This window comes from Pelophylax lessonae, assembly GCF_965119305.1.
Source record: "Pelophylax lessonae genome assembly, chromosome: 4".
Classification (NCBI taxonomy): Eukaryota; Metazoa; Chordata; class Amphibia; order Anura; family Ranidae; genus Pelophylax; species Pelophylax lessonae.
In genome coordinates, this window is record NC_138771.1 from 328,853,561 (window position 1) to 328,876,833 (window position 23,273).

A 23,273-nucleotide genomic window follows, 5' to 3' on the forward strand; every position below is an offset into this window, starting at 1 on the left:
ATTTGATATTCGCTTATTTAATTTATTTTACAATATTGATGCACCTTTTCACTTTATGCACTTTATTCATCCACTATTTATTTATTTATGTTTTTACGATTATTGATTGATTGCCGCTGCATTTTACTTATTTGCAATAGAAACACTGGCCATAGCTATCAGAAACAACCCCAACATCTACGGAGTTAAATGTTGGGGACGCACGCATAAATGTGCTCTGTTTGCAGACGATTTACTCTTCTTTATCTCTGCCCCCCTTATATCGACCCCTAATATTCTCAAACTCCTTAACAAATTTGGGAAAATCTCGGGTCTACAGGCGAATCTAACAAAATCGATAGCCCTAAATGTCAATATTCCAACCTCTATGGTGAAATGTCTCAAGAAAAATGTCCCTTTTCATTGGAATCCCCCTTCTATCCCATATCTTGAGGTAAACCGGACTGCCACCATTGATCAACTACATCAAACCAATTATCTCCCCATGTACAAAAAACTAGAAGCTGAATTGTCTAACTGGGGGTGGTGGAATATCTCCTGGCTGGGTAAGATCAACTCAATTAAGATGAACCTCCTGCCTAGGATAGTATACCTTTTCAGATCCATCTCAATTCCCATAGTAAAAACAAGTCTTCAAAAATTCCAATCCAAAATCACTCGATTTATTTGGGGTGGCAAATGCTTCCATTGTCCCAATAGAGTCCTTTTTAGAAACTGTTCCCAAGGGGGACTTGGAGTCCCCCACCTATGGAAATATTACCAGGCTGCGCAATTAGCCCAGTTTTCAATTATTTATGCCCCCAGGAAATAGAGCAGACTGGGTGGTTATCGAACGGCAATCTATCCCAAACCACACAATGGATTATCTTGTGTGGACATCTCCAAAGCAAAGACCCCCTATTATGTCTCCTACTCTCTCTCATTCCATGACCCTTTGCGACTCAATTTATAAACACCCTTCCCTAGCTTCAACTTACAGACCACTGTCACACTTATTTAACAACCCACTATTCCCTCCTGGCCAAAATGTTAAAGCTTTCCATTGGTGGATGAGCAAAGGGATATTGAAGATTGGACACTTCCTCTCCTCCCAAGGTTCGTTAATGGTCATACATTGTACTAGCAAACTGTGACTGCCCTAATCTGAAAGGTTCAGACTACATCAAATCAGACACTTTATCTCCTCACTCTTCAATGATACAACTACTCAACCCTATATCGCGGCCTATGAACACTGGTGCTCCCAAATCCATGTCCAGAGGGGTGGTATTTCCTTGATCTATGCGGCATTGACAAATACCCCTGAAAAACCTCATTATGCATTAATGTGGGAAAGGGATTTAGACTTAAACTGAGAGGTAACCACGTGGCCCAATCTCTTTAGCAAATCATTCAAAAGTATACTGAATACGTCCTTGATAGAAGCCAATGTAAAGGTTTTTACCTGTTGGTATCTTGTTCCTACATGTCTAGCTAAAATGTACCGAGGATGTTCTCTTCTGTGTTTCCACGAATGCGGACACCAGGGCACCCTCCTCCATGTTTGGTGGGTTCCAAGTAAGGTACTCACTATTACTGAGTGGTAGTAAGTGCTTAAAGGCAGGGCAAATATAGATGAATGTATCCAAAATCCTGTATATTGGTTAAATGCTTTGGAGTCCCTAAAAGCAGAGCTGTGAAAGACTGTGTTTCTGTTCATACCTGTTTATGGAACATTTTGTATCGCTATTGGATTCATTTTTATATGTAAGCACAGGACACCATTGTAATTGTATCTTTATTTAAATTTGTTTGTTATTAGGATCACTTTAAATATTTTTTGTTTTTAGGCATATATCATGGTGCCCTTCTATATGAGATACAATAGACCTCATTTATGGCATATTTTGGGGGATTATTAGGTACAGCAGCAAGTCTGGATTTTGGTTGTTGGAGTTTCCACAAATTGTTATCATTTGGTTTATTTAGCATGGGTAATGTTTCTTTTATCTGCCAGTAGACACAAACGATTTGCTGACTGACATTTATGAAATAACCCGGTTCTTCAGCCCGTGGACAAAGTTTGGCTTGCAATGAAAAATATTCAGCTTAAAGTGTTATTAAACCACAAACAGTAAAATCAGTCTGTATATGCAGTAAAGCATGCTTGTTATACTCACTATGGAACCTAAGAGGTTAATCCTCCACATTGTGTGAAAAGGCTCTGATCCTCCCCTTCTTCCACTGTCCACAATCAATCTACTGATAAGACAGAGCATTTGGAGACACTCTGCACATGCTCAGTTTAGTGTGTATTGCTATATGTTTTTTTTTTATTTGGGAGGGTGCATGTGATCAGCACAGAGCCAATCAGCACTGTCCGGACAGAAAGAAAGGGTCATGCAGCATCCGCCCCGGGTACCACTCACTGGGGGGGGGGGGGTGTCAGGCCACTGGCCGGTGTCCTGACCAGTGTGGCTAGCCCGCATCTCTGTGTGAAGGCAGCTGCAGATGTGGCAGCTCCTTCAGTCCGCGCTGCTTGCGGTGGGGGGGGGGGGGGCTTGCGGGGGGGTGGCAGCGGGAAGAAGGTAAGTCAGTGCCTGCAGTGCTGTACAGCCTCATGTGTGTTGAATAGGAGGGGGATTGGGCAGCTGCATATAGAGAAATTGATATTTCCATATTCCTCCTGCTGCCCCTGGATGCCTGGTTCTCCTCTCCCTCCTGCAGGCATTCAGTGGCTGCAGGAGAAATATGGAAATATCAATATCTCTATATGCAGCTGCCCCATCCCCCTCCTATACAACTTCTTTTACTGGCCCCCCAGTTCTCTCCAGCCCCCCCAGTGCTCTTAACCCCCCAGTGCTCTTAACCTCCCCCCTGCTCTTAATCCCCCCAGTGCTCTTAACCCCCCGTGATCTTAACCCTCTTCCAGTGCTCTTAACCCCCCATGCTGTTAACTGCTCTTTAGCCCCCCGTGCTCTTTAACCCCCCCATGCTCCTTAGCCCCCCCCAGCGCTCTTCCACTCCCCACAGTGCTTTTCACCTTCCTCTGTGCTCCCTGGCTCCCCCCCTAAGTGATTTCCAGTTCCCCCCAGAGCTCTCTAGTTTCCCCCCCTCCCCCCATGCTCTCCATCCCCCTGGTTTTCCCTGCCCGCCCCCCCAGTGCTATCCACACCCTGCGCCTTCCAACCCCCCTGCAATGATTTCCAAACCCCCACTTAATTCTCTCCAGTCCCCCCGCCCTTCAGCTCCTACAGTGCTCTGTGCTTTCCGGGCCCCCCTAGTGTTCTTCTATCTTCTATCATGTCTGTAGTCTCTGACCATCTTTTGTATCATGTCTGCAGTCTCTGACCATCTTTTGTATCATGTCTGCAGTCTCTGACCATCTCTTGTATCATGTCTGCAGTCTCTGACCATCTCTTGTATCATGTCTGCAGTCTCTGACCATCTCCTGTATCATGTCTGCAGTCTCTGACTATCTCTTGTATCACGTCTGCAGTTTCTGACCATCTCTTGTATCACGTCTGCAGTCTCTGACCATCTCTTGTATCACGTCTGCAGTCTCTGACCATCTACTGTATCACGTCTGCAGTCTCTGACCATCTCCTGTATCATGTCCTCAGTCTCTGACCATCTCCTGTATCATGTCCCCAGTCTCTGATGGAAGCTGTTGCAGTGCGACATACAGTGCCTCCAAAAAGTATTCATACAAATTGAAATTTTTCACATTTTGTCATGTAACAACCAAAAACTTAAATGTATTTTATTGGGATTTTATGTGATGGACCAACACAAAGTGGCACATAATTGTGAAGTGGAAAGAAAATGATAAATGATTTTAAACACCTTTTACAAATAAATATCTGAAAAGGGTGGCATACATTTGTATTCAGCCCCCTTGCTCTGATAACACTAACTAAAATCTAGTGGAACAAATTGCCTTCAGAAGTCACCTAATTAGTAAATAAAGTCCACCTGTGATTTAATCTCATCATAAATACAGCTGTTCTGTGAAGCCCTCAGAGGTTTTTTAGAGAACCTTAAAGAACAAACAGTATCATGAAGACCAAGTAACACAATAGACAGGTAAGGGAAAAAGTTGAGGAGAAGTTTAAAAAGCAGGGTTAGGTTATAAAAAATATTCCAAGCTTTGAACATCTCACATAGCACTGTTCAATTCATCATCTGAAAATGGAAAGAGTATGACACAACTGCAAACCTACCAAGACATGGCTGTCAACCTAAAATGACAGGCCAGGCAAGAGGCCCATGGTAGTAACTCTGGAGGAGCTGCAGAGATCCACAACTTAGGTGGGAGAATCTGTCCTTAGGACAACTATTCCACACTCTACAAATCTGGCCTTTATGGAAGAGTAGCAAGAAGAAAGCCATTGTTGAAAGAATACCATAAGAAGTCCCATTTGCGAGAAGCCATGTGGTGGGGACAGCAAGCGTGGAAAAAGGTGCTCTGGTCAGATGAGACCAAAATTGAACCTTTTGGCCTAAAATCAAAACACTATGTGTGGCGGAAAACGAACACTGCACATCACCGTGAACACACCATCCCCACCATGAAACAGGGTGGTGGCAGCATCATGTTGTGGGGATGCTTTTATTCAGCAGGGACAGGGAAGCTGGTCAGAGCTGATGGGAAGATGGATAAAGACAAATACAGGGCAATCGGGACTGGAGTGGAGGTTCACCTTCCAACAGGACAACAACCCTAAACATACAGCCAGAGCTACAATGGAATGGTTTAGTTCTAGCATATTCATGTGTTAGAATGGCCCAGTCAAAGTCCAGACCTAAATTCAATTGAGAATCTGTGGCAAGATTGAAAATTGCTCTTCACAGACGCTCTCCATCCAATCTGACAGAGCTTGAGCTATTTTGCAAAGAGGAATGGGCAAAAATGTCACTCTCTAGATGTGCAAAGCTGGTAGAGACATATCCAAAAAGATTTGCAGCTGTAATTGCATCGAAAGGTGGTTCTACAAAGTAATGACTCAGGGGGTAGAATACAAATGCATTCCACACTTTTTACATATTTATTTGAAAAAAAAAGTCTGAAAAACATTTATCATTTTCCTTCCACATGACAATTATGTGCCACTTTGTGTTAGGCTCATTTTCCTTGTCAACTGTTACTTTCCTGAGAGTATGCAGTGCGGAAGAATTAAACACTTGTAACTAGAAAAAACAAATTGGCACAGGGGAAAAATGATACCGCTGTAACTAAAAAGAAAGTCTTGGCACAGGGAAATAATTAAACTCCTGTAACTATGAAGAAAGTCCTGACAGAAGAAATAAAGTCTTGTAATTGAAACAAGTTGTTGTTGTACAGCAATAGAAAATAAAACTCTGTTTACTGTAAAGGTTCAGCTGTGTTGTGCTTATTGTCCATATATACTGTAAAATTCGGGGTTCCATGTCCCTATTAAGCCAAAAATTGGTAAAATTAACAGTCTTTATTTTTTCAAAAAGAGCAAACAAACAGCTTATGCTTAGCATAAAGCAACAAAACACTGGTATAAAACAAAGCCTTGGTTTAACTAGCAGCAAAAACTTGTCCAGAAAAGGTCACAGCAGCCTAGCAGCACAGTCCTCTCACAATGTGTCCTACTTCACATAACACCTTCTTGACCTGCTGGCTGTTCCTGCCCTTATCAAGTCTCTCTCACAGGGGGGTTAATCCTGAGTATTCCAAATGGTTTCACTTGTGCCCCCCTTAAAGGGACCACTACTCAAACAACAGAGACATATACTGTAGCTACTCTTCAAGACCCATGCCTGATGTGGATGTGTCAGAGGCAATGTGGGACAGTTTGCAGTGTACTCTAGAGAGGGCATCAGAATTCTGATATTGTTTCCCAGATCTATGTTACACCACAAATCACAATTTTTGTAGGAATAAAAACCACCTGGTTACCCTAACATTTGTGTGCTTGCTCTGTTTCATCTTGTTTAGCGGTGCATGGTCTGAAACCAATTGGAACTTTCTACCAAGAACAACATAGTGCACAGAATCCAAAGCCCACTTGATGGCCAATCATTCATTCTCCACTATGGAGTAGTTAGTCAGCAGCTGTCAATTTCCTGCTTAGAAAGACCACAGGATGTTCCTTTCCCATCAGCCTCCTGGGACAGAACAGCTTCTAAGTATTCCCCCTAAAGCATCCCTTTGGACAATTCATTCTTTCAAAAAATCTGGAGCAACCAACATTGGATACTGGTGTAGCACCCTCTAGTGTGTGTTACTAGAATAGTGTGCAAATTATCGTCTGGACCAGGGATAAACTGAGTCACTGAATCTGGGTCAGGATAATTTGAGACCAGGGCTGGATGAATCAGCTCCCTGGTACCTCCTCCTGTTTTTGTAATGTTGGGGAACATTCTGGAAAGTAGTGGGTGGAAGATAGGAGGGTTTTCCTTGAATATTTAGAGGCTTTTGGCCAATCCTCATGTTGGGGGCCTATCAGGGAGCTAAAGAACCCTTTTAAATAGATATGAGCCATGGTAGCAAGGAGATTTGGGTGGAAGATGGAGACGCAGTGCTAAGGGAGGCTGTTGGTCACCCTTGAGGGACCCCCACCAAAGAATAGGGGTTACCTCGGGCTGGAGCTCGGTAGGCTGGCCTGAAAGGATCCCACCACAGGAGGCAGTTGGAGGGATTCAAGCCTGAGAGGCAGCAGAGAGAGCAAGGAGAGACAGTAAACAGATCAACAAGGTGCAGGCACAGACAAGGGGAGAGACTGCCACCTCCACAAGGAGGCAGAAGGTGATGTGCTGTGCTGCAGTACTCACTCCAAATGTGTTGCTTTGCCAAGGGACTGAGAGTTCCTGCCTGTACTGGGCTATTTTTGAACTGAAGATAGACTGTCACTTCCCTTAGGATTGAACCAGCAGAAACTGTACAAAGACGGACCAAGTTTGTGCAGGTGGAAGGAAATAAAGGAGTCTGTAAAATAGGGAGGAAGTGTCCCTGGCTCATTGTTGTTGTCACACTGGGCATCCCATAACCTTTTACCCTATCCAAGTTATCATCCCCTAAAAAAACTACAAAAACAAGCCAAAGATTGATTTCTGTGTCCGGATAAAAGAAGAAGGTGCTGTGTGACTGTGCAGCAGTGAGGAACCCTGACTCAGACGGGGGTAGAGATACACTGGCATAAGGCTGCTTTGAGCTTCAGAAGAGCCTCCCCAGCTTTGTCACTCCACATAAAGTGAAATAAAGGTTTTTTTTTCCAAAATAACAAACATGTTATACTTACCTGCTTTGTACAATGGTTTTGCACAGAGCAGCCCGGATCCTCTTCTTCTGGGGTCCCCTGTCTCCACTTCTGTCTACTCCTGTCTTTGTCTACCCCCAGAAAGCCACTTGCTAGGGAGTACTCATGTGGGCTCACTCCTGAGCTGCACTGTAAGTGTCTACTATTATACACAATACAGCTCGACCCTACCCTCGTCACTGGATTTGATTGGTAGCAGCAGGAGCCAATGTCTCCCACTGCTATCAATATGCCCTGTGAGGAGGGAGAATGAATGAGCATTGTTGCTGTTCTCATGCACAGCACTTGACCGAGGTTGGACTTAGGTAAGTATTTAGGGGGGTCTGGGGGAAGAGCTGCATCCAACTGGTCTTTCACTTTAATTCAGAGAATGCATTAGGGTCAAAAACATTTAGCCTTCACAATAACTTTAATCATGACTAACTTCTTACCCTTTATCAAATCAGTTAGTAGCGCAGTAATGGTGGCAAAGTTAGAGACAAACCATCGATAGTATTCAACTATGTGGCAGTGGCGGCTGGTGCTCAAAATTTTTGGGGGGGCGCAAAAAGAAAAATGTAATAGGTATTGCTTCGCGCCAAAAAAACGCAGTAAAAAAATTGCGTGACTTTGAAGTCATGGTACAGGCATGGCAGAGGTGATGGTATAGGCATGGCATAGGTGATGGTACAGGAGATGGTATAGGCATGGCACAGATATGGTATAGGCATGGCACAGGTCATGGTACAGGAGATGGTACATGCCCCCTTTCAATGCAGAGACCAGCGTACATGCCCCCTTTCAATGCAGAGACCAGCGTGCGTGCCCCCTTCAATGCAATGAACACTGTGCTGTGCCCCCTTCAATGCAATGAACACTGTGCTGTGACCCCTTCAATGCAATAAACACTGTGGTGTGCCCCCTTCAATGCAATAAACACTGTGCTGTGCCCCCTTCAATGCAATGAACACTGTGCTGTGCCCCTTTCAATGCAATGAACACTGTGCTGTGCCCCCTTCAATGCAATAAACACTGTGCTGTGCCCCCTTCAATGCAATAAACACTGTGCTGTGCCCCCTTCAATGCAATGAACACTGTGCTGTGCCCCCTTCAATGCAATAAACACTGTGCTGTGCCCCCTTCAATGCAATAAACACTGTGCTGTGCCCCCTTCAATGCAATAAACACTGTGCTGTGCCCCCTTCAATGCAATAAACACTGTGCTGTGCCCCCTTCAATGCAATAAACACTGTGCTGTGCCCCCTTCAATGCAATGAACACTGTGCTGTGACCCCTTCAATGCAATGAACACTGTGCTGTGCCCCCTTCAATGCAATGAACACTGTGCTGTGCCCCCTTCAATGCAATGAACACTGTGCTCTGACCCCTTCAATGCAATGAACACTGTGCTGTGCCCCCTTCAATGCAATGAACACTGTGCTGTGCCCCTTCAATGCAATGAACACTGTGCTGTGCCCCCTTCAATGCAATAAACACTGTGCTGTGCCCCCTTCAATGCAATAAACACTGTGCTGTGCCCCCTTCAATGCAATGAACACTGTGCTGTGCCCCCTTCAATGCAATAAACACTGTGCTGTGCCCCCTTCAATGCAATAAACACTGTGCTGTGCCCCCTTCAATGCAATAAACACTGTGCTGTGCCCCCTTCAATGCAATAAACACTGTGCTGTGCCCCCTTCAATGCAATGAACACTGTGCTGTGCCCCCTTCAATGCAATAAACACTGTGCTGTGCCCCCTTCAATGCAATAAACACTGTGCTGTGCCCCCTTCAATGCAATAAAACTGTGCTGTGCCCCCTTCAATGCAATAAACACTGTGCTGTGCCCCCTTCAATGCAATGAACACTGTGCTGTGCCCCCACAATGCAGAGTTCAGCGTGCATGCCCCTTTCAATGCAGAGCGCCACAGCATTGTCCCCAATCACTGCAGAGCGCCACAGCATTGTCCCCAATGATTGCAGAGTGCCCACAGCATTGTCCCCCAATGATTGCAGAGTGCCACAGCACTGTACCCCAATGATTGCAGAGTGCCACAGCATTGTACCCCAATGATTGCAGAGTGCCACAGAATTGTACCCCAATGATTGCAGAGTGCCACAGCATTGTACCCCAATGATTGCAGAGTGCCACAGCATTGTACCCCAATGATTGCAGAGTGCCACAGAATTGTACCCCAATGATTGCAGAGTGCCACAGCATTGTACCCCAATGATTGCAGAGTGCCACAGCATTGTACCCCAATGATTGCAGAGTGCCACAGAATTGTACCCCAATGATTGCAGAGTGCCCACAGCATTATACCCCAATGATTGCAGAGTGCCCACAGCATTGTACCCCAATGATTGCAGAGTGCCACAGAATTGTACCCCAATGATTGCAGAGTGCCACAGCATTGTACCCCAATGATTGCAGACTGACACAGCATTGTACCCCAATAAATGCAGAGTGCCCACAGCATTGTACCCCAATGATTGCAGAGTGCCACAGCATTGTACCCCAATAAATGCAGAGTGCCACAGCATTGTACCCCAATGATTGCAGAGTGCCACAGAATTGTACCCCAGTGATTGCAGAGTGCCCACAGCATTGTACCCCAATGATTGCAGAGTGCCCACAGCATTGTACTCCAATGATTGCAGAGTGCCACAGAATTGTACCCCAATGATTGCAGAGTGCCCACAGCATTGTACCCCAATAAATGCAGAGTGCCCACAGCATTGTACCCCAATGATTGCAGAGTGCCACAGCATTGTACCCCAATGATTGCAGAGTGCCACAGAATTGTACCCCAATGATTGCAGAGTGCCCACAGCATTGTACCCCAATGATTGCAGAGTGCCACAGAATTGTACCCCAATGATTGCAGAGTGACACAGCATTGTACCCCAATGATTGCAGAGTGCCACAACATTGTACCCCAATAAATGCAGAGTGCCCACAGCATTGTACCCCAATGATTGCAGAGTGCCACAGAATTGTACCCCAATGATTGCAGAGTGCCCACAGCATTGTACCCCAATGATTGCAGAGTGCCACAGCATTGTACCCCAATGATTGCAGAGTGACACAGCATTGTACCCCAATAAATGCAGAGTGCCCACAGCATTGTACCCCAATGATTGCAGAGTGCCACAGCATTTTACCCCAATGATTGCAGAGTGCCACAGCATTGTACCCCAATGATTGCAGAGTGCCACAGAATTGTACCCCAATGATTGCAGAGTGCCCATAGCATTGTACCCTAATGATTGCAGAGTGCCCACAGCATTGTACCCCAATGATTGCAGAGTGCCACAGAATTGTACCCCAATGATTGCAGAGTGCCCACAGCATTGTACCCCAATAAATGCAGAGTGCCCACAGCATTGTACCCCAATGATTGCAGAGTGCCACAGAATTGTACCCCAATAATTGCAGAGTGCCACAGCATTGTACCCCAATACATGCAGAGTGCCACAGCATTGTACCCCAATGATTGCAGAGTGCCACAACATTGTACCCCAATAAATGCAGAGTGCCCACAGCATTGTACCCCAATGATTGCAGAGTGCCCACAGCATTGTACCCCAATAAATGCAGAGTGTCCACAGCATTGTACCCCAATAAATGCAGAGTGCCAACAGCATTGTACCCCAATAAATGCAGAGTGCCCACAGCATTGTACCCCAATAAATGCAGAGTGCCCACAGCATTGTCCCCCAATCAATGCAGAGACCAGCGTGCGTGCTCCCTTCAATTTAAAGCACTTACCTGGCGGCGGCGGCGGGTTCTTCCCTCCTCGAATCAGTTGTCCTCTCTGCGGCGGCGGGTTCTTCCCTCCTCGAGTCCAAAAGGTCAAATAAAGTAGATATGATATAAAACTTATGTTGGCGTGGTCAGCATTGTGAAGGTGGTCTGAAAGATATCAAGGAGGGGTATAGAGGCTATTAGAGCCCCAATAAATTTATTTGACCTTTTGGTCACATTCACTTCATATACTCAAGGTAAATATTTTCATGGTCCTTAAAGGGGTCTAAGTCAAATTCACAGGGAATCACTGTTCCTAGTTATTCCAACCCTTGGTGTTGTACTTTTATATTCTTTGCATTAGGTATCACAAATGTTTATACCCTTCTACATGTGAGCGGTCCATGTTGAGCCACTACTGACTGGTCATCGTGGTGCCCTGTCGATCCCTCCGGGCAGCTACTGCTACTATACTCTTCATACTCTTACGGAGCTCTATGCCCTGTCCGGGCTCTGGGAAAACTTGGGCATCCCTCCATACGGTAGCAATACCGTTTTTATCCGACAGACCGATCCAATCCACTGGTTGGACACAAAGGGTAGGTCGATCCTCATAGAGCTGATATCGAAAGACAGAGTTTATAATTGTCGGCCTGTGTATATATAGTTGTACAAATGTCTGTTTGAAAGTATATCGAAGCAATTCTGTTTTCCTAGATACACTAGGCGATATGCAACTACACAGATATCTGTTTTACAATTTACTAAATCGCTTTACTTTTCTAGATACACTAGGTGCTCTATCTGGTAACTTTGGGTGACCCCTGAGGAAGGGCTTTCACGCCCGAAACGCGTAGGGTCGGTTCCGGTTCCACGATTGCCCTATGTACCTAAGTGTCCACATCTTGGTTCGGTATTCGGTCTGTCAAATGCATGCAATTTTAATGCCCTGTATGTGTATTTGTGTTTCTCTTTATATTGTGTTTTCACTACATGTCCCTTTGTATCAATAAAGTTATTATTTTTTACATAGTATACAGTGTCCAGCGGCATTTATAGTCCCATACCTTAAGGGGAACTCTTTTTGTATACTCTTTCTTTAAAGAGTCCAACACATCCTGAACTCCCAGTCTGTACTGAAAATAACAATGTCATTGAGATAGACTGAGGTGTACTTCCTATGGAGGCATAGTGTTTTTTATCCATACTCTCTAAAAATAGCTGGGTCAGAATGTCACCCAAACTACAGATTAAAGGTATCTGCCAGTATCCATTGGTGAGATCTATGGTTGGTATTATTCTGGGATGGACCCAGCCTCTCTATCAGCTCGTATATACTTGGTACATTGGATATGCATAGATATTCATGATATGCAGTATCTCTCAAATTAAACAGCTAGTAAGTTGAAGAAAAGATTTCATTCTTTCAGGTATTGACTTGTTGTAAAGCTTCTGCTATGGAACTGTATTATTTATTCTCTGAATAGTGAAGGTTGTGCTCAAACAATAGTCATTAAGGGGTATTCAAAAATAGTGCACTTGATGTAAACAGGTGGGTTGGGGGTACTGGATGGAAACCAATAGAGAAAGGCGAGTACTGCCAATTACATCATCTGCACTATGGTTTAGACTACTGTGGTAGCAAACACTAGATAGTGTTCTCAGAACACAGTTTACCAATGTGATAGATCCACCTGTGACAGAGGCTTTTGGAGGAGACTGCAGGCTAGCCTCATGCCTACTGACTATTGGCCCTGGCTTTTAAGGGAACACTATTCTTTGTGAGGTTTATGTTGGGGGGGGGGGGCACTTGGAGTAATATTACTTTGGGTTCAAGTCCATGTCTCCCCAAGACACACAGATTCTGGGACTCTAGGTTCCTGTTAAGGTCTAGCTGCCTATTACAAATAGGGACTGCTCCACACAGTCAGACTCATAGCAGGTGCTAATATATCAGCCTAACCACCTGTCTTCCACACATTGTTGATTGTGCTAATTATCTCACCTATTAACTGCTAATGGATGTGTTTACACTTGTAACAATTGTTCTTTTATTGTTCTTCATGAGCTTGATGTCAGGCAAGTCTGCTGGAATGAGACCTCTGAGTATCCAGGTGGCTAGTTAATTAGCTCTAGTTAATTAAATAAATGTCAGCTATTAGTTGCTAGTGGGAAAGTAGTTTACTGTTTGTGTTGGTTGTTCCCTAGATATGTTAATTATATTTCTGTATACAATTTCATCTGCATACGATAATGTAATCAGGCACCTCACCTGGTGGGGTATATATTCTATGTGAGTTTGTTCAATAAACAGTTACAAATTTCATACAAGCTATTTGTTGGCTAGTCTTGTATGTTATGCGGCTAAAATATCTGATATCTGTGTTCAAGACTGGAGGAAGTCTTATATTGATGGAAGCACTCAAGCACACTGTGGGTCAGTTCCGCTACATTGGTGACAAGCGGTGGGATGCATCATGCAGTCTGGGACATCCAAACCTCCACTGGGATCCAAGGTCCGGATAGCAAAAAAGGAAAAGGTACAGATACCAGTTGCCATGGAAGAGGAATTCGGAAGGAGGTTGCGAGAGAAGCGCAAACAGCACAGGGGACCAGTGCCAGAACAGGTCCTGCTGGGATGGTATGATTCTATCCACTGGGAACTCTGGAAGGAAGCACTAGCCCATGAGCAGAGACACCAGGGAAAAATTCTCCCCTCCATCCAGGAAAGGTACAAAGTGTGAATGCAGATTTTGGGAAAACAACCACACAAGGAATGAAAAGCTGAGTTAAGCAGGCTGGTCCAGGCAGAAATGCGGGTGGATAAGAGATACAGAGCTCTGCACTGGTATGTAACCCAAGTGTGCCCGTGGACAGCAGACGAGAGCCCAACGGAAGGCTTTGGCTATGGCGGCCTGGGGCTGGTATTAGAGAGGCTGTCCAAGGACCTTGACTTTGGAAGCGATTTGGAGAAAATCTTGGAATACAATGAAGAGATGCTGAATGTCTTGGATGTGCACTGGGCACTGGACGATTTGGAGTTTCTAGCCAATCAGGAATGGGAGCTGGAAATCGCCTACAGACGGCTGCTAGACTCTGCTCAGCAGCAGGTCTGGGCTCCCTTTGCCTGGGACGATCAGGAAATACCAGCTGACAGCTCTGAAATCTGGGCTGAAATGTCAGCAATGGGGCAGAGTAACAGTGTGCTTTGCCAATCTCCACCCACAGCTTTAGATGCAGAGGTCTTATGGCGGATGCAGCAAGTGTTGACTGACCTTGATGATCCTGTAGGGGACGATCTTGGATGGCGGAATGCGTCTGTCCAGCAGCTGAATAAAGATACAGGAGATGGAGCAGCCAGCTCATCTTTCCAGCTGTAGTTCAAGGGCTTGGAAGAAGAGGAAGGCCTCCTCACCCCCCCCCCCCCAGCCAGAGATCACAGAAAGCATGGATTTAATTGATGTTTCATCAGAGCATGTTATGGCTGATAAGTCACCTGCCAAAGTGTTGGCACTGGACCCAAGGGCCACTAACCCATGCCCTGGACTTTCAGCAATTCCAGAGACTGGGGATTTAATAGACTTTTCTGCTGAGGAAGAACAACCTGGTGGGCCTCCAGCAGAGGAGCTGGCATCAGGGCCACACATCACTGAGCTCTGCCCAACACCAACAGCAGCTTCAGCCTTCCTAAGAGAAGAGGCAGCCAGCCTATCCCCTACACCACTGACAGGGACATGGGATTTCCTCCCAGCAGCATCTCTTGGAATTACAAGACACTTCTCCAGCTGAAGCACTGACCACTGGACAGAGGGTCCGAGACCTCTGCCCCACACCTGTGGCAGTTCCAGAGGCCCAGGGTGAAAAGGTAGCGGTCACTCCTCAGCAGCAGATCAGGATCCATGTAGAGAAGGGAGAGGAGGTTGTTGTCCTCCCTCCCCAACAGTCAGCCAGAGCAGAGGGAACGGTCCCTCCCCAATGGCAGTGTAGTGACTTAGGAGCAAAGGATGTCATCCTCGCTCCACAGCCGGAGTACAGGAGTCTGGGAGATGGAGCCATTAGCTCATCTGCTCAACAGCAGATCCACAGTTTAGAAGAGGAAGTGTCTGTCTTCCTTCCCCAACAGCCAGCCAACGCAGAGGAAATGGTCTTCCCTCCCCAGCAATGATCTGTACACTTGGGAGACAGTGAAAGAGAGCTGTCATCCCAGCAGCCAGATGAGGGAACGGAAGATGAAGCAGTCAGCTCATCTACACCAATGGAAGCTACACAGTTTGGGAGAGAAGGAGGTCATCCTTCCTCCCCAGCAGCAGATCCACAGTATGGGAGTGGAGGCAGCCGGCCTCCCTCCCCAACAGTTGCTGGAGCGGATGATGTGGCCTCCCCAGCAGAAATGCTGACAACAGCAAAGAGTCCTACCAACCTCTGCCCAATTCTGGCAACAACTATAGAGGTCCAAGGAGCTGGGGCAGTCCCCAGCGACAAGCTGATGTAGTGAAGCTTCTACTCCCTGCTGAATCGCTGACAACGGAGCAGAGTGCCGCGGGCCTTTGCCTGGCACCTAGTGTCTCCACAGCTTCAGGGAACTGGGGCAATCGGCTCCTCTCCCCAGCAGCAGACCAAGCCCAGGAATGTTAAAAACCACCCAGCTGAAGCGCTGGCAGCCGGACAGAGAGTCAATGACCTCTGTCCCACACCTTGTGAGGACAACTATTCCCTGCAGCCAAGAATGGAGATCATGCTGACTGACTATGTGAGTTCACTCTGCCCGACTAACGCATGTCCAGACTAGGTGGAGGTCTGGGACCTTATTAGTCAACTTTTGATGGGAGAGAATTGTGATAGACTCACCCGGGACAGGGGCTATTGGAGGGGAATGCAGGCTAGCCTCTTGCCTACTGACCACGGGCACTGGTTTTTAAGGGAACACTACTACATTTGTGAGATGTATGTTGGGGGGACCATTGCAGTAATTTTACTTTGGATTCAAGTCCATGTCTCCCCAAGAAACACAGACTCTGGGACTCTAAGCCCGGGGTCCCTGTTAGTGCCTAGTTGCCCATTACCAATAGGGACTGCTCCACACAGTCAGACTCATAGCAGATGCTAATATCATCAGCTCAACCCCCTGTCTCCCACACATTGTTAATTGTGCTCACCTATTATCTGCTAAGGGATGTGTTTACACTTGTAAAAAAGTGTATTGTACTTGTACTGTTTGTGTTGGTTGTTCCTTAAATATGTTAATTATATTCTGTATACACTTTTATCTGCATATGATAATGTAAACAGGCACCTGACCAGGTGGGGTATATATTATGTGTGAGTTTGTTCAATTAACAGGTCCAGATCTCTTACAAGCTATGTGTCGGCTAGTCTTCTATGTTATGCGGCTATAATATCTGATATCTATGCTCAAGACTGGAGAAAGCCATATACTGACGGAAGCACTCAAGCACAGTGTGGGTCAGTTCCATCACAACCAACACCAAGGGCCCTAAAAAGAGGTGGCCTGTTGCACTGCAGCTTTTGCTAGATCATAATCTGAAGCCCTGGGTTGTTAGTACCTGTCAAAACTTGTATACACTTTATATTTTTTTTATCTTTATAGTTTTTTTTTTTTTTTTTTGCATTTTTGAAGTACTATTATTATATTAAAAGCATTCAGATTATTATAATTTATTTAGGAAATAAAATATTATATATATTTATTAATAAAAGCTTATGGAAGGAATATATACAGTGGGGATCGAAAGTTTGGGAACCCCAGGTCAAAATTTGTATTAATGTGCATAAAGAAGCCAAGGAAAGATGGAAAAATCTCCAAAAGGCATCAAATTACAGATTAGACATTCTTATAATATGTCAACAAAAGTTAGATTTTATTTCCATCATTTACACTTTCAAAATAACAGAAAACAAAAAAAATGGTGTCTGCAAAAGTTTGGGCACCCTGCAGAGTTAATATCTTGTACTGCCCCCTTTGGCAAGTATCACAGCTTTTAAACGCTTTTTGTAGCCAGTTTAGAGTCTTTCAATTCTTGTTTGAGGTATCTTTGCCCATTCTTCCTTACAAAAGTCTTCCAGTTATTTGCTATTTCTGGCCTGTCTGTCACGCACTGCTCTTTTAAGGTCTATCCATAGATTTTCAATTATGTTGAGGTCAGGAGATTGTGAAGGCCATGGCAAAACCTTCACTTTACGCCTCCTGATGTAATCCCCCGTGGATTTCGAGGTGTGTTTAGGATCATTATCCATTTGTAGAAGCCATCTTCTCTTTAACTTCAGCTTTTTCACAGATGGCATCAAGTTACCATCCAAAATTTGCTGAAATTTTATTGAATCCATTTTTCCTTCTACTCGTGAGATGTTCCCTGTGCCACTGGCTGCAATACAACCCCAAAGCATGATTGATCCACCCCCATGCTTAACAGTTGGACAGAGGTTCTTTTTATTAAATTCTGTGCCCCTTCTTTTCCAAATGTACCTTTGCTCATTCCGGCCAAAAAGTTACATTTTAACCTCATCGGTCCACAGAACGGGTTTCCAAAATGCATCAGGCTTGTCTATATGTTCATTTGCAAAGTTCAAATGCTGATTTTTGTGGTGAAGACGTAGAAGAGGTTTTCTTCTGATGACTCTTCCATGAAGACCATATTTGTACAAGTATCTCTTTATAGTGGAAAAGTGTACCACAACTCCAGTGTCTGCCAGATCTTTCTGGAGGGATCGTGCAGTCAAACGTGGGTTTTGAATTGTTTTTCTCACAATCCTGCAAGCTGTTCTGTCTGATATTTTTCTTGGTCTTCCAGATCTTGCTTTAACTTCCACTGTTCCTGATGACTGCCATTTCTTAATTACATTCCGAACAGAGGATATTGACATCTGAAAATGCTTTGCTATCTTCTTATAGCCTTCTCCAGCTTTGGGAGCGTCAACTATTTTCAGTTTCAGTTTTCTAGACAACTGCTTAGAAGATCCCATGGTGCTGATTGTTGGGGCAAGGTCAGATGAGTCTGGGCATTTAAAGCCTTTGAGATTGACATCACCTGGTCTTCCCAGACGATGATTGAGAACAAACCATGACACTGGCAGGTCTCAGCCTTGCAAAGGGGTCAGTGCATGCTACAATTCTGCAGGGTGCCCAAACTTTTGCAGACACCATTTTTTTGTTTTCTGTAATTTTGAAAGTGTCAATGATGGAAATAAAATCTAACTTTTGTTGACATATTATAAGAATGTCTAATCTGTAACTTGATGCCTTTTGGAGATTTTTCCATCTTTCCTTGGCTTCTTTATGCACATTAATACAAATTTTTACCTGGGGTGCACAAACTTTCCATCACCACTGTAACTGCATGTTACATGTTACTGCATCAAATGGTACAGCCCAGTTTAGGTTTGCCAGAGCAAGTAAAGCTGCACCAACTACATAAATTTTCTGTTTATTTGCAGTATGAGATCAGGCTTCAAATAAGTTCATTATATTCAAGTTGTTTTTTACTATTTTAAGAAGCTAAGGAACACAGAGTAAATTGTACTTGTTTTGAAGCAAGCAAAAACAGCATATCATTTTAAAGCGAGAAAGGCTGTGGCCAAGTAAAACCGACCACTCATTACAATCTCCTTTGAATTTACCAACAACTATATAATGCGCCTGGGTAGGTATACTGAAAATTGAATGGGCTTTTTTACTTTGGTAAATCTACAAGAAAATGTACAGAAGTTGAACAATCACACTGAGACACTAGTGGCCATAATTGGAGAGAGATTTGTTGCATATAGTCAAATCTAAGAGAGGCAGCCATTCCCTATTCAAGTCAAAGTACCATATTGTCCTCATGTTCTAGCATCTACAATGTTCTAGTACAGTGTTCTCTTAAGCCCAGTACATGCTATTCATTTTTTTTTTTTTTTTTTTTTGTTCAACCCAGCGGACTGAACAAAAATAAAAACTAAAGAGCTCGGGAGGAGATCCTGTCCTATCTATCCGATGTCCATACAGCAATCTCCTCCGCTGAACTATTGTGTTCAGACAGGGGGATGCCCACCCACTAGAACACACGGTCGGCCATTAGATGTCGATCAGCAGACCTTTTTTAATCATGCCCCTTTGACAGAAGCCGGCGTTTGGCTGGCTTCTGTGGGACCGACTCCCTCTCCTCCTCTTTTTTTTGTCCTCTTTTTAGATTTCACAGCTCTCCATATAGGAAGTTGTTTCCTTTCATGACTCTAAGAAGCTTTATGTAAATGCTGATTGTCATGTATATATTATATCATTGCACATAATGTTTTTATCATATACTATATGTAATACGTCATGTACTTTTATATTTTGGAACTAATATATTGTCTGCATTGTTTACTAGCTATAAGAGTCTTTTCTGCTGCACAGAAGGTTATTGTACATGTCCATATTTATGAGGACTTGGAAAGATCAGTTTGTAAATGGATAGAAAACTTGCTAAAATATAGAATTCAGACAGTAGTGGTTAATGAATCATACTTTGAATGGTCTAAGGTTATCAGTGGTGTACCCCAAGGTTCAGTGTTGGGACCCTTACTTTTTAATATATTTATAAATGATATAGGGTCTGGGTTTAAAAGTACTATTTCAGTCTTTGCAGATGATGCCAAGCTATGCAGTGGAATAACTTCCTTACAGGATGTCTCCAACTTTTAAGCCAACCTCAATGCACTGTTTCATTGGGTAACTATGGGGCAAATGAGGTTTAATGTTGATAAATGTAAAGTTATGCACTTGGGGGCTAAGAATATGCATGCATCATACATACTAGGGGGAGTACAACTGGGTTAATCCATAGTGGAGAAGGATCTGGGTGTTCTGGTAGATTATAAGCTTAATAATAGCATGCAATGCCAAGCGGCATTTTCCAAAGCAAGCAAAGCCCTTTCTTGTATTAAGAGAGGCGTGGACTCCAGAGAGATATAATTTTGCCCCTGTACAAATCATTAGTAAGACCTCATCTGGAGTATGCAGTTCAGTTTTGTGCACCAGTTCTCAAAAAGGATATCAGGGAACTGGAGAAAGTGCAGAGAAGAGCAACCAAACCGATAAGAGGCACGGAGGAGCTCAGCTATGAGAAAAGATTAGAGTAACTGAATGTATTCTCTCCTGAGAGGAGGCGATTAAGGGGGGATATGATCAACATGTATAAATACATAAGGGGTCCATATAGTGTTGGTGCTGAGTTATTAATTTTAAGGTCATTACAGAGGACAGGGGGGCACTCTTTACATCTAGAGGAAAAGAGATTTAGTCTCCAAATAGGGAAAGATTTTTTCACAGTTAGAGCCATGAAAATGTGGAATAGACTCCCTTCAGAGGTGGTTCTGGCAAGCTCAGTAGATTTCTTTAAAAAAGGCCTGGATTCTTTCCTAGGTGTACATAATATAACTGGATACTAATATTTACAGTTAAAGTTGATCCAGGGAATATCTGTTTGTCTCTCAGGTCAGGAAGGAATTTTGTCCCCTGCTGTAGCAAATTGGATCTTGCTTTTCTGGGGTTTTTTCACTTTCCTCTGGATCAACGGTGGGTCTAGGATTGTGTATCTGGGATTGTATGGTTGTGTTTTCTTTTTTGTTTTTTATTGGTTGACCTAGATGGACTTGTGTCTTTTTTCAACTTGACTAACTATGTAACTATGTACCTGTGTGTTGTGTTACCTTTGGTTACTTTAGGGCACTTTAAAATCCCCATTCCCCACAGCCTCCCTCTGTGGAGAGGAAAGGGGACTTTTTCTTTACAAGTGTCAGCCGATTTCTATTGAACAGGCCAATACTGCTCAATATTCCATTCATGTGTAAGGCCCTTAAGCCCACCTATATCCTGCCTTGTGCCATAATGAGTTTTGCCTATAATCCTGCAATGTCCTAAAAACAGTATTTTTACCTTGCAACTTAATCTTTCCTATAATAACGCAATGTGTTAAAATGCAATTGCTATACTTCTTGACTCATCCTCTTGATGCCTCTACCATGCATCACATCACTTCTCATCTTCTGCGCTATGCACACTCACCTTTACCCAGTATTTTATCAGCTTTTTCTAAAAATTCATTAGCGAATCTTAAAAGCAGACAATTCCAGCCAACAGTGTATTATAGTTTTTTAAAGCTGAATTCTAGGAAGATATAAAAGACACAAAATAATGCAGCTCTGTAATTGCTAGTACATCATTACCTGTATTTTTAAATGCAAGCAGTATAGGAAACTGACTATGACCTGGTGTCAGCCCTTTTGCAGTCCCTGAATAGCAAGCTGTACTTTGTCTTTTAATGAGCTATTTTTTTTATATGTTAATTAATTGTATTAATATCTGTACATTTTTCTCACCTTTCTCTCCTGGTGATAGTCCATCAATATAATATTTCATACTTAATATAGAAAAATGGAATGGATCCTCCAAAAAAATCTGTCTATATTAATGGAAGATCCACGTCTCAAGACTGACCTACAGACAAGCCAAAAGCTCACACAGTAAAATCAAATCCTCCACTGTCAGTGCCCCCCTAACATTTTTTAACATCAAAGGGATGTACCAGTGTAAGAAGCCATTATGCCTTACGTGTAAACATGTCAATCGCTGCCAAAAATAGTTCACATCAAGAGGTAAAAATGATGTTATACCTGAGTTCTACACATGCTCCTCAGAATATGTTATTTATTGTCTATTTATCTGTTGGAAATTCTAAGAAGAATCAGTTGATATACTTCCCAAATTTCACAAGCTATGTGCCAGAAAGAGACATCAGAATCGTCGTTGTCGTCACTTTCCATACCTGATGACGAATTTTCCCAGGAATCGCTATCGCTCAGTTCTTCAAGTAACTCCATTTCACTGTCGCTGTTTTCCAGTTCGTCTAAAAGCGCTTTTTGGACGCCATCGTCGTTCAAAATTTTCCAGGCACAAAGCATTGGAAAAGCACAGGCAGGGCACTGGAAAAGTCACCAGGTGCAATCCTGTGCTGAAATGGCATAATACAGTGTGATCCATTAGGATCACAGCTTTGTATCATGTCATTTGTGTTTTTACACTTTTGAATTAGCCGCCGGTTCCACCCCCTGCGTCAGAACGTTCACAGGGAGGGAACCCGAAGGCAAGTGCAGGCAATTGGTCGTGCACAGAGCGGAAAGAGACTGTGAGGACGCCGGGGAGGATGGCGGGGGATCGCAGGGAAGGTGAGTAACATTGCAGGGTAATCCCGAGTGTGGCTCGGGGTTACCGGTATTGGTACTGGAAGTCAACCCTGAGCCACACTCAGGAGATTAAAGACCAATGGGCAGGGTAGCTGATGTTTTGTGTGTGGTTATTATTAATTTTAAGTGCTGTCAACTTGATTTTCACAGCTGACAACCACATGGAAAAATGTTTCTCTGGAAAGATCTATTATCTGTTTGTGGGGGAAAGCCCATATTTGTATGTGCTTTCAGTAAGAATCCTCCAAATCTGTGCCCATTTTGCCATGAAGGTACCAAACTGTATACCTGATTCACCACTGGACTGGTGTCATTCTAAGAGGTGGAGCTCACTTTTTTGTATTTAAAAATGCTGAAAATGGGCAAATTAGCCAGTGGAGACAAGAAGAAAGGCAGCGCCACCTAAGACTAGCAGTATGAGACTTTAATAGTCATAATAAGTAAACAACTCACAAGAGGATGGTATGTAAGCGCTCGTCAAAATAATAGGAGTCCCTGCTGTGTACGACCGGATGGTTGGTGATCCTAGTCAGGAAGGCCGGATGGAGCCTGCGGCTGTGTGGGTGGATAGCAACACTTCCTGGAGTTGGTCCGAGGATCCTTGGGGGGAGCCAATATCCCAGGTGTCACAAACGATAGGCGTGGCACGCGTTCAGAGCATGCGTATTCCTTCTTCAGGCCGTCCTGAAGTAGAAGCCACAAATTAGCCAGTGGACCAAGTCTGGCAATATTATTATTATTAGTATACAGGATTTATATAGGGCCAACAGTTTGCGCAGCACTTAACAAAATGAAGGCAGACATTACAGTTACAATACAATTTGGTACAAAAGGAGTTGAAGGGCAATATTTACACGAATGTCTTACTACTGACGCCATTAGGTGTTGACAGAATGAATCTATCAAATGCTGAGATTTAATTTAAAGCCACATCAGAAAGGATCTTACCTAATGTGATATTAAAGTTTACTTTTTTTTTTTTAATTAAAATAACAAACATGTCATATTTACCTGCTCTGTGCAATGGTTTTGCACAGAGCAGCCCCAATCTCCCTCTT